Source organism: Limulus polyphemus, unplaced genomic scaffold, assembly GCF_000517525.1.
Source record: "Limulus polyphemus unplaced genomic scaffold, Limulus_polyphemus-2.1.2 Scaffold1237, whole genome shotgun sequence".
Lineage (NCBI taxonomy): Eukaryota > Metazoa > Arthropoda > Merostomata > Xiphosura > Limulidae > Limulus > Limulus polyphemus.
The window spans coordinates 40,365-53,794 of NW_013666847.1; the positions used below are offsets into that span (position 1 = coordinate 40,365).

Here is a 13,430-nt window from a genome sequence, read left to right on the forward strand (position 1 = left end):
AGCAAATCATTTGTGGGTCTCTGCTGGTTATTTAAAAATGCATTCATTATTTGATGGTATGCTTATGCTGTAGTTCAGAAACTTTTTCACATGTCTACGTAAATTCACTGTTTTACATTGGTTTGGCGTCTATAAAAGATATATAATTGATCTTTAGAAGTGGTTTTACAAGTAACTAATGCTAGGCCCAAGACAAGTGGACTTGTTGATTTCGATGTCTGCCATTAGAATTATTTTGTATTATTCTAAAATTCTGTATTTAAAGAAGTACTTTTGTAATAAAGATACTAATTTAACCGCAAATGTTTTGCGGTTCTGTGCTACATCTAGTATATTCTAAAAGCCACTTTCAAAGTCTGCAACATCCACCCAGCAGTGGAAATTATAGAAACCCAAGTCTCTTTGGTGACAAATTTTTGGTTTTCGCAAAATAAATAAAAATTGAATGAATAAACAAATTCATAGAACCATAAGAATGCAATCTCAAATAAAATTTTAAATGGTACATCTTGGCGGGATTCGGGGGACCAGCCGACCCTGACGGCTTCCCTCTTTTTAAATACAAAATACAGAAATATTTGAATCAACATTGAAACTTACAGTTCTTGCATTGGCTCCGTGTCACGATAATTTTACTGACTGGAAGCTTTCAACATGTTTATTGAGTCTGGGATATAACATTAGTTATCATAGCATTATGGAATAAGAATCTTGAATGTCCATTTTCTCAGAAGAGCTAGATTCCCAAAGCCAATCCTGATGCGTAAATGTGCAGGATCCGCAGCTAACACTGTACATGCATACAAGAAATTAATATCCGGGAAGTGGTGATAAACATAATATATCCATTAATGAGAAATTGTAACCTTTTAGGTCATATCCCGAAATGTTTTTGTTAAAAAAAATTCAGAAATTTAACCAAATAATCAATTTAGCATTTTAACTGTTAAAAAGGCTTACAATCTTAGGACTATCTTGGCTTCGGAGTAATGGGCCCTGGGAATAACGGACCGTTACTGTCTCGTCAATGTCAAAAATTCTATGAAGTAGAGCGCACACTATCTTATGAAGAAAATAGACGCTTCTTATCAACTCCACCAATCACCATGCAAACATGCTCAAATTACAACAAAATCTATATTTTTAGGATCGAACAGATCAGCCAGCTTAAACCCATGATGTATAAATATGTCTTGTCTTTATGGGTCACGATAGACTTACATTAAAGTAAATAATGCTCTATGCTGTAATAATTCATGTATTAGAGTATGCAGGATCTACAGTAACTGATGGCTATCCCATTATCCAATACCAAGGCTTTAAGCACTCATTACTAAAATATAAAACGATTTATGTTCTTACAGCTATGTATTTTCACAGCTGTGTAATGAAAACAATGCTGCCCATGTGATATTTCTCCCATATTCAAATTTCCTTAGATTTTCTTTCAGGTCAGTACTGGAGATGTACGAAATCATTTTATTAAGGTCGATTATACCCAATTAAATCGGTCAGTAATGATCAGTCATTTTTCAATGCATTTAGAATATTGCAGTTTTTAATATTTTCAGTTACACGCTAACACATAAGATGCATATGTGTGTATGCACGTATTCAAAATGGTCGCGATGTATGTATTGACTCCATCAGCTTCGAACAAAAATCCTTAACCCGAATATTTAACATGGCAAATGTAACTAAACACTTTGGAAAATTGTATCTTTTACATTTTGCTATCTGAAAATGCATTCAATGCTGCATATAAACTTGGTTTACGTATTCTACCCACATTGTAAAAAAATAAATCAAAACACCTTTATTTGTTGAGCAAAGTGTATACAAATGCTTTAGTTTAGGCATAATAATAGGCTGATTTTAATTATGGAAAACAAATGTGTAATGAACATGGAACGTGCAGGAAGCTTTCTTTTATACCCAAAAGATAAAACGGCGTTAGTCTCTTCCAATTCGACCCCCAGTGGCACAGCAGTATGTCTGCGGACTTACAACACTAGAAACCGTGTTTCGATACATGTGGCGGTCAGAGCACAGATAGCCCGTTGTGTAGCCTTGTGTTTAATTTCAACCAAACTCTCCCAGTTATATAATGTAAAACCTCGAATGTCTTTTCCTTACTATTTATTTATTTTACTTTTGTATTTGACCAGATATACAGTTTTTGAACTAAACTATAATTTGTTATAAATTTAATTGGAATCTGTAAATCGTCAATACTTCTGCTGCGAAATAGCCAAATATTTATCCGTATAATACAAGTAATTTTGCAATTAATTAAACGTATTATTAGATCTGACCAATCAGAAACTGAGAATAAAAAAAGAAAGTAAGAGTTTGGCTTCTGAGACTACAGCGCTTCAAAAACCAAAGGGGAGGCAGGAAGTGAAGACCTAACCTTGTTTATCAAAGTTTTTCCAGCACAGAGTGCGTAACTGCAAATCAGGAAGCCTTGTCTGTACTGAACTTATACCTTTACATTATTTAAACAAGAAGGACTGTATTAACAAGAGAAACCTAACGGTAAGCAGAAACCTATCATTCTTATGCTAATTGCAAACTTCGATATTTTCCTTCGGATGAACTAAAAGACTGCATTTTCAATGTATAAGCTACTAATATAAAACGTTGTTCAAGAAATAAGTATGAAACGTAGACGATAGTTTAGTTTAGGAGAAGACTTAAAAATTGAGAAACATTAACTGCGATGATAAGAAACACCAAAACAAGATATTATCTAGAATTTTTGTGTTTTAATATTAGCTTTGATGTCAAAATTTAAACTGTTATTTTGATGATTTAATTTTCAGTACAATGGTTGAATTTTTAAATTCTAAGTAAAGAACGTACTTGTTTTGGTTGACAGTGTTTTATGAAAATATGTAAACTTAAAGTCATTGTTGATTAATTATGTAATATAAAAACTAACGATGTTATTTATCATTAAAAATATTAAATATTGAAATAATGAAATTTACTGAATTACTAAGCCAATAATTTCGCGAATAAAAACAGGTTCGAGATACAAGAACAAACTGGATTTACTCATGCCTAAGGATGTTCTTGTAGTCGAAATTAGAAGGAATTAACAGTTGCAACTCGTAAAAAGTAAGGGGGGATAAAATTTTGGTAATTAGAACAAAAACCAAAGTTTCAGTTCAACGACAAGGATTAATACACATATCTCTGACAGTGATACTCGGGCTTAAAATAAGAAATATACTGCCCTGTAGGTTTGAGGGATATAACGCTATAATATGAAGTTTGATTCTTGCTATTGGTACAGCCCAGATAGGACATTTGTAGCTTTGTGTTGAAAACCAAGAACACTAAAGTGCAATTAATCAAACATTAAGATTCGCCATATTTATCAAATACTAAAGTTTAATCAAAACTGTCGATTGAGGCAGTGATCTTTTATCAAGTATTGAATCCCTGAACATTTTATAGATTGCCAATGAATATATATTGTAAATGGTATCTCACTGAAAGTTTGAAATAAACATTTTCAAGTTGGTGAAAAGTACAGAAATGCGTATATGAATGCAACAAAGTGTTGCTAAATCTTAGATAACATTGCTTGGCAGCATACTACAGTGTCGCTCTTCCGTTTATATTATTTTGTAGAAACTCGTTAATACCGAGAAACAACTACAAGCTTAAGATTATTCTTAATTTTTGGTTTACCAAGCTGAAAAAGTGAAGCTTAATTTAAGTTTTTCAAAGTTATTTTTCTACTTTGTCTTTGTGATGTTTACTTTTATTGCAACTATGTTATTATATTTACGTCATATTACAATTTGTGACTAAAGCTTACAAGTTACAGGATGTTTCGTTCCTTAGTGTAGCACTTTAAAGTTTAAGATGGACATAATCTAAAAAGCAACAGAGAAACAGTTGGAACCGTTGCAGTCGCTTTTTGTTATAATATAGCATATTTTTCATGATTTTGCCGACAGATTATGGATATTTTTATATACTTAGTAAGAAGTATAAAACACATAATTACCTTTATAAATTATTAGTGGATGCAAAATTGCCAAACTATGCTTATTATAACACAAAGTGACTAGATTGGTTCCAGCTGCTTCTATATTGCTTTATATTTATAATGTTATTCATAACTCCTTTTTTCCTTGTAGAATAGCGCCATCTTGTTTGTCAAACAACATAATGGTGTTGTGTGTTTCGAATGTACAAATAACTTTGAACTTCATTCCCACAAGTCATTTTGTGTAAATTTTGTAAATACAGAGTATTGAAATACTGGTACAACTACAAGTTGTTTTCAAATGTTTTTTCAAGATGTCTGTTATATGAGAGTCATGTGTCAGATAATGTAATATCCAGTATTGAGGTTCAACTGTTTCAGACCCATTGATTCGTTGCGAAAACGTGGCCAACTTGGATGCGTAAATTTATATTTGTGTTAGAGTTATTTTGTTGCATTCATTTTAATATTTTTTATCCAAAAATTAAAGGAGGAGGTTTTTGCAATGGACCGTTGCACAAATCTGAACAGCGCATGTGTAGGCTTGTATCAGCCCTACTAGTACTAATGGAGCTGATCTTGAATGTGATATTCACTAGTGGTAGTAGGTATTAGTGATAGCCACTGTTAGGCTTGTATCACTTTAGCAATTTTACTGTTTAAATGTGCAAATAACCTTTAGAAGAATTCTTACTAACGAAATGGATGTTGTACAAATACTCTAACTTCGTAGCTGAAATGTTTTTTTGCAAAATTAGAAACTACAGGACATTTCCCTTAGCGACCATAAATCTTGATTTCCAGCTGCCACCATAAGAAAACTATAGCCGTGTGTGTGTGTGTATCTTTTCTTTAAATGCTAGTCGGTGTCTAATGCTGGTTTTTCTTAACATGTATTAAACTTTTTTGTAGAATTAAATATTCATGCTGCTGTTTGGTCACAGTTCCCAATATTTCGGATATCTCGTACGTATGAAAAGATCATTGGATAAGGTTTAAGTCTTATCGTTTAACTACACGTTTGTAGCGTTATTTATAAATTAATAATGTATATTTACTTACATTTTACTTGTTATGGGTGTAAGTTAGGCTATTTTTTTAGGTGTTTATAAGTTCATATCTCGATGCATGTCCGCATTAAGAGGGGAAAGGTGCAAAATTAATCATAAACTGGATGTCTCGTTGAAAAACATATGTTTGCAATTGTGTCACTATGACAACAGTGATTTTAATCGTTTCGTATAAACCAGTTATTTTGTAATTTTTCATTAACATGTTCTTACAGCTTGTTCTTTCATAAATATTTGCTCGGCCATTTAACAGAAAAAAACCACTGTAATTACTATATAGTTATCATAAATATGAATATTAGTATTTACTCATCACTTGTTTGTGTTTTGCTCAAACTGTAGTTAATAAATATTATTGAACTGTATTTGGTATATGTACGAAGTTCAGTTCTGAGGGCTCCCTTAATAAAATTAGTGCCGGACCTACCTCCTTCCGCCAAGTACTTAATCCGACTCTGCCTAGTTAAGACCTCCTGGTGAGTTAATTTCAGTCCTACAAGGGTTGTATAGTTGCGGATTTACCTGATGTTTAAGTACACATATTAACATATGTCACAAGGATCGACTAAACGCTTACAAGTTACACTAATATAAATGTGAAAGTAAAAGTAGTTAAAACTTCACTCTGATGTACGATGTTGATTTTTTTTAACAGAAAAGTAATTTCCAAGTACTCAAATAGACTGTTTGTTTGTTGTTTTTAAGTGCGGAGAGAATTCAACACTACGGATTTCAACACTCCCTCTGTTGTAATTCTTTACTGTACAAGACACCTCTATTATACTTTGCTAAGATGTAAAAAAAGAAATAGAGCGATAAATATCTCATTGAGGTATTTTTTATGATTTGGAAACTGTCCAAATTTGTTGCCCGAGTTCAACCACCCTCTCTCACCGACACCCATCATGACTAATATTTTAAATGCCTTTTCCTCCCTAATTTCAGACAAAGGAAGGCCAACAAAACTGGAATTTACTTGTCAGCATATATTAAACAGAATAGATTTACGTGGGTAACCTTTTCTGTATTCCGTCTCCCAAGCTCCCAGTATCTTTTTATTTCTTCGCATCTCACATTTAAAAAAACTGGAATTCGATTTGCAAATAGATATTGTACATAATGCAAGTTATCCAAAAATAGGATTCCAACAAGAGATTGTAGGATTCTACACATCATGTGAGCGTGTGAACAACTATTCTTACCCTGTTTTAAAGGTCAAACCAAATTCAAAAGTGTTAAAACCTTTGAAAGGAGAGTCTTGAGCTTCGATATAAATAACATACATATAGTTTCAAGCTTAATTTCTTTTAGCTTCTTTGAATATCCTAAGATTTTATTCTTATAGTCACATTAGAACATTTGGTAACTGAGTTGGACGAAATTCGGTTATCTTTTATTGGCCTGGTGGTTAGAGCGCTCGACTCGAAATCTGTGAGTTGCGGGATCGAAACCTGTCCCTGAACATGCTCTACCTTTTAGTTGTAGGGAAATTGTAATGTGATGGTCAATTGCATTATTCGATTAGAGTAGCCCAAAATTTGGCGGTGGGTAGTGTTGATTAGCTGCCTTCCCTCTAATCCATAATTTCTAAATTAAAAACGGCTAGTGCAGAAGTGTGGTGATTTATAACACTAAAAACTGGATTTTTATACCTGTGGTTGGCAGAGCAAAAATAAAGCAAACAGTTGTCAAGAGGCCTTACGCGAGATTCAACAAACAAACACAAGCTTTTAGCTGCATTAATGAACAGATATCTGTTATTTACGTTATTGTCACAGGATTAAAGACATTTTTTATATCCCCCCCTTTCACTTAGTTACTTTAATTAAACAGTCATCTAGATGAGATTGTGCTTACCCATTTCTTTTAGTAAAATTAACAATTCATTAAACTTTTCGATTACACCTTTTCACATTTAATCCCATTGGTAGGTTAATCTTGGTTACATATATTTCGGTGATACTTTTACATCTCATTTTAATAAAATTAAAAAGTTATTTAGCTGGATTATAACCTCTTTTGAATTAAATTGATTTCAGTAATATCATTTATGTTTTACTAGTCAAATTTACCTTGCATTCCCGGGACAAAAAATTGTTGCATAGTCAATGAGCTATCAGTCTTCCATTTGAAATCTTTAGTTCTTTTATTCTTTTAGAAAACTTCATGAAAATCAACAGGCATATCACAGCTTAGACATAAAAAAACAACAATTTTATTCTTTTAAGTACAAAGGAAAAATTATCAGTTGCTCAGTACCTCACGGTAAATAACATTTAATGTTTTGCCTTGCGGTGCAAGAAGGTACAGGTTGCTTGGGTTACCAACTCTAGAACATCCAACATACAACTGTCCATGAGAGAAACATGGTGATAACAGGTACAAGGCAACCACTTTTAGTGACTGTCCTTGAGCCTTGTTAATAGACATGGCAAAACTTAAATGGACTGGAAACTACTAGCGTTGAAATTCAAAAAGAGTAGAGATGATGGGTATTCTTGGTATAAAGACATCTTCATCCTTGAAACTTCCATTGAAGATTGTGGCCTCCAAAACATGAAGCAGTAGTTGTTTGATGTACAGTCTAGTGCCACTGCAAAGTTTTGGAGGATCCAAATTACGGAGAAGCATTACGGGTGCACCTACCTTAAACTTCAAGTTGTCTGGAGGAACACCAAGAAGTTCAAGAGAGTTTAACACCTCTATTAGATAATGCACAGCCTGATCAATATTTCACTGTATCAACTGACTTGTAGCTTATTGTTTGGCCAGGTAACAGTTTCAGCATGGAATAGTTAATTTCATTTACTGCTTCATTTTTAGGGGCAAGAATGGCTTTTTCACCAAGCCACTCGTAGATTCTGAAGTGTTCTTTGACATTGGGGAAGACCTTTGTTTTAGCATATCTTCAGTTGTGAGAATTCTTCCACAGGGGAGAAGTATTTGATTACCTGACGTATCAACTGTAATGTGAATATTGACAATATGAAGTAAAGTGTTAGAAAATTGGCTTGCTGTATGGTCTCCGTGTAAGTGCACTCTCATATTTCTTCTAAGACTTAGTTTAATAATGTGGTGCCAGATGTAAGATGCTTTGATGCATGCACGAATTTCATATGCTCGTGCACCTCTTCGAATGACTGGCAAGGTTTAACAGAAATCTCCAGCCATGACAAAAGTAATATCACCCATGATAGACTTGTTTCCACAAATGTCTTGCAGAGTGTGATTAAGCGCTTCAAAGACCAGTTTGTATGACATTGTGCACTCATCCCAGACAATCAAGTGACAATTTGGAATAACTGTTGCTGCAGCAGTACCATTACCTATGTTGCACACTGGCATTTCAGTGTTACTCAAATTAATTGGCAGCTTGAAGATTGAATGTGCTGTCCGTCCGCCAGTAAACAAAGTTGCTGCTGTTCCTGTAGAAACAACAATAAGAGAGATCAATTTTCTTTGTCTAACCTTTGCCAAAAGAAGATTGAGGAGAAATACTTTACCTGTTCATCTTGGCACATAAAGAAAGAAGATCTGGCCAGAGTTGTTTTCTACACTGTTTAAAACATTCCAGTAAGCCGATTTTTGATCAGGAATTAGCAGTGGCTCATTTTCCTGAATGTACTTTGTCAAATCATCAGCATTGTAGCTAGTCTCTCTGAGAAGTTCATAATGTACAATTGTATTTTGCTCTCTAATAGGAGTAGGCAAATTTATCTGCTGAAGATTGTTGCTACCCAGAAATATCAGTTTGTTCTCGATCAACACCAGAGCCCTGTTAAATATTGTTTTGTCATATGCGACTTCAATGCTAGGATTTAGCCTTTGCACTTTGTACCGAATATCTTCAGACAGATTTTCCTTGTGCCCATTCTATAGTTGCAGAGGGTCAGAAAGGCCACAACACTAACATGGTGGCAAACAAATGTCTTAACCGAACAGGTATTTGTGTTGTACCTGTTTCACTCAGTGTTTCATTCCAGTGAAATCATTATCTAGAATATTTCATAATCAGCATGCCTCTGTATAAGCTGCACAGATGCGTCCATTAACAGTTCTCAAATCCTTATAGGATATAGGTACATGCACATTATGCAAAAAGATTTGCATGAAGTAACATTCTTGTTGATTAAGATGAACTGTAAATACTCGGCCAAGGGCACGTCTTGAAGTAATGCCAGGGTGGCTATCCATATTTTCTCCCTGCTTGCAGCAGCTTCACATCTTTGTATTTTTGGCATTCCAAGTGTAATACTGTGGAAGTTTGGGATAAAACAGTGTTTTTGCAAAGTCATCCTCTCTACAGAGCAAAAATATGCAGTAAGTGTTGTTTATTTATCTGTAAAGTAAACCCACTGCCTATTTTCAAGATTAACCATTAGATAGATTACACTAGGGTAGTGCTCTTTAGTAGGAAAGTTGAGGATTTGCCAAGCTGCTTCGTTTTAACTGATGTATTTTCCCATGTGATATTGGCTGACCTCATCTCTGTCATCCCTTTCCAGGTTATATACTGCCATGTCATAGTCCTTGTTTACATACTTACAAATGTATTCGATGGACTTAATGGGGTTGCAAAACTTAATGTTCATATGTGCACTGAAGGTTTTTGAAAGGAGAGGGCAATATGGGAAAATCCACTTTCCAACTTCTACTTCACTGTTGTTTTTCATTTTAAATCCTCCATCACCAGGAGGGTAACATCTGTAGAGGAGGTAACCATCTTGACCAGTCTGTGGTCTGTGTCTCTTGCAAAAAATATCTTGGATGCTTTTTAGTGTACCTTCCATCTTGCATAAAGGGGAGTTTGGATTTGGTCTCCCACAATGACCATGCACCATTTGGTTCTTCACAATTTCAAAGAGTTCTGGATCTTCTTTTGGGTTGGGAAACTCTGCACTAATAAACAAATCAATTTAGTTAGAGTGAATTCTCTCACAAAGCCGAAACAGAGAATGACAATGAAGTTGACTACGCTTTTGCCTTTCAATAGTGTACATAAAGGATTCGGTTTGTCCAAAAACTCTGCCTTTTGTAATCATATCCATAAAGTTGATAACTTTCTGCCGAAATATCCTTGCCAATATATCATCTCAATCTTTGGAAATTTGTCCATCCATTAACAACCATCTGAAACTTTCAACCATATTGGATTATATGTCAATGTAATAAAGATGTCAGACCTTCTATAGTTTCTCAGATAGGTCATGGGTCCATTCATGTATGTATCTTGGGCCACCCGTGAAGCTGGAAGGAAGTATGGCCATTTGACCTATTATCTCAGTCGTTGTTCACAGCATCTTGCAAATGAATGTAGCTCTAAACATGAAGCTTCTTTTGTTTAAGCCTTATGAAGAGAATCCACTCTTTTTTGGCATACATATCAACTAGGAACTGATGGTCAAAGTTTGATGCTCTCACTAGCATACTATATGCATAAAATTCCATTGCTAAAACAGATTTTGATGGATGTAGAATACCAATGGTAGGATCTACCAGACGTAGGGAAATGCTGTACCCATCTTCACTTTTCTAGAAGATGAGGTGGTACTAAAGAGCATCATGTGCCCTGTGGTTTCTATATTGTGTTGCAAGGTGTTGTTTCTCTGCTGCAGTACAATAACTTTTTTTCCAAACTCTTGCCCTGTCATAATAATTGCCACTTCAGTGATTGATGGAGCATTGAATCTTAATACTGTTTGGTGTGCAGCATTTCTTACTGCTGTAAAACAATGTTTAGTTTCAGTGATGTGGTACTGCTGCATCTCTGCAGAGCTTCTCTTTCATGATCACAGACAAATGCTGCAAGAATCCAATATTCTGTTAGATTTGTCCTTGTACTTTAAATATGGGCATGAACCTTACTTCTTTAATCTCAGTGACTCCAAAGGATGTCATTTGGAAACAATTATTGCACTTCCTTATGTTAGGTTGAAAGTGCTTGTCACTTGGAGTTGTGCCAGTAATAAGAGTTCGAAGGTTCTGGAGACTCATCAAGTGGTGGCAGGCTTTACTTTCCATTGGAGCAACATATTCCTGGTTTTTCTCCTTTCCAATTTCTTTTGGCACACAGAGGTTACAGGTAATATTCATGCTACCAATGTTTACCAATGAATGCAACGCATACTGGATTGTGGGATCATAATTAAAAGCAACCTGTAGCCACTCCACTACCATTCTTGGTGATTAAGTTGTAGCAGCTAACCTCAAGGATAGTTGCATCTGTCGAATAGATAAGCGATCTTCCCTTTGGACAGGAGTCTAATGTGATGAAAGCAATTCATATCTTTCATACAAACTATTCAGCTGGGATTCCCAGTTTTCAGCTGCTTCCCTCTTACAGTGGGCTACTTCTTTGCTCTTGAAGTCGAGTTTACCTTTCTTCTTTTGATTCTTTATCCCTATTAGCTACTTGACAGGTTATTTGGTCCTCAAGATGCTTCTCTCTGTTCATCTGTTTCTGATGATCTCACTACTTGCATATTTCGTACAGAAGAAGAATGGCCTGTATTAGACTGTTTTTGTTTGTTTTTTGTTTTTTTAGAACATGAGTAATTTGAGATTTTGAAAATGGTGTTAGTTCTTCAGAAAGACAAAAATAAATACATAATAAAAAAGCCTAAATTCAGTAAAACGAACTAAGATTTGATATTGTTCTTTATGTTATACCTTTGTATCAAGAATCTTTTATTTACCTTTCCCAGCTCTTGCCAACATTTTGAAAGTTCCTATCAAGTAAATTAACATTTTTCTACTAGATTGCACCCTTTGTGTCATAAAATATTAAACACCCTTGTTTCTTCTTTTTTTTTGCACAGTGTGCACTTGTTTAATTAATACATAGTTATTATCTCTGTGGCAAGGCAAGCTACTAATACAAAAGTTCTGTGAGATGCATAAAGAACTATCTTGTGAAAGCTTTGTAATGGCTTGTGAGATTTTAAGAGTTGGAGAAAGGAGTGATCTCGGTCAATTTGCTCTTTGATAGAAAGTTAGGTAAAGTTTATACAGATCACACAGTGAAATAGAATTCTACTTACCTTGTGCCAAAGGTAAAGTCAACTAATGAGATCCTAAAGAGGGCTTATTTGAATAACACTGCTGTGGTAAACTTTATTGTCTTTATTACTTTTGTATTTTTGTTTAGCCTTATGTGCCTGCACATTAACTTTCAGCTCATTTGAATAAATATCCACAGAGATGGCGCTCTCCATATGCACCGCTTTTAGGGTGAAAAACATTGTGTAGATTGCCAACAGAAAACTAAGTAGTTCGTAACCATCCATAAGCCAAGTGGAGTGGCCATGTAAAATTAGGTTTGAAACTGTTCCCAAATGTGGCCGTGCACAAGGATAAAAACAAACTTAAATCATCCTCTATACATATAATAGACTAGCTGAAGAAATAAAAACTCGCTTGTAACAAAAGATAGGCAATTGTGTTTCTATTTTTTTCTTGATATAATAAACATTTATAGTGCAATGAAAATACATAAAGGTACCAATAAGGAAAAGAAAGATGTACTATTTTCAAGAATTCTAACAATAATGGTTACATTGTTCAATCTAATGCTGAGGGATATCCAACATTGGTAGTTTTTCGAAGTTAGATATAAAATTATATGGGGGATCAATCCTCCTCCCTTGACCTTTCTCACGTCATCCTGTATCGTTGTCAAGCTTGGTGCTGATTGATCAAGAAATGTGGTAACGTATAACGAACAGATACACACCCACACACACATATTGATGTTTATTTATATAGATTTAATTTGGCTTCGCTTGTAGTTAATATCTTAATTTGTTTCTTAAAGATATTTGTGTGATTGCGGGTTGAGCTGAAAAAGGTACATACAACTTTTTTACATTATAGCACTTTCGTTGAAGTCAGAAAATGTTTATAAAACATTCAACAGATCCTGAAAACGGAAAAGCGATTAGTATATTTATAAACCTGAGCATTAATCAAACCAGCTCTTCAAATACTGCTTATTATCAGTTATTACTTACTTCAACCTGTTATAAACAAAGAGCGACGGGGGGGGGGGGGGTATTTGGACTGTGATAAACCAGAGGATCGAGCAAAACGAAATATAAATCAAACACTTGACATATTTTCCAACAGATATGTGAGAAAAATTTCCTTTCATGCACGAGATGTTGAGTAAGCAAAAGCTGTAATGAATTACATGAGATATTAATATCAATGTAAATGTTTGGCTACTTTCCTAGCTGTTATCATTAAACGTAGTATTGTTCTTATTTTTTCTTTGTTTCCTGGAACCAAAGCTGAACCTGCAAACTATAGGTCACTGTAGGTATTAGCTGCTAATTTAAAAAACAGTATTTGTCTAT

The 13,430-nt window shown here is 34.5% G+C and overlaps 1 long non-coding RNA gene across 1 annotated transcript in view; it reads left to right on the forward strand.

Annotated features, from left to right (window-relative positions):
* The first annotated feature begins 2,246 nt into the window (after nt 1–2,246).
* Nucleotides 2,247–13,430, forward strand: part of LOC111086599 — a 13,320-nt gene continuing 2,136 nt past the window's right edge. Inside the window, exon 1 of the long non-coding RNA XR_002611345.1 lies at nt 2,247–2,538. This is a non-coding gene — a long non-coding RNA (uncharacterized LOC111086599). The remainder of the gene's footprint in view (nt 2,539–13,430) is intronic.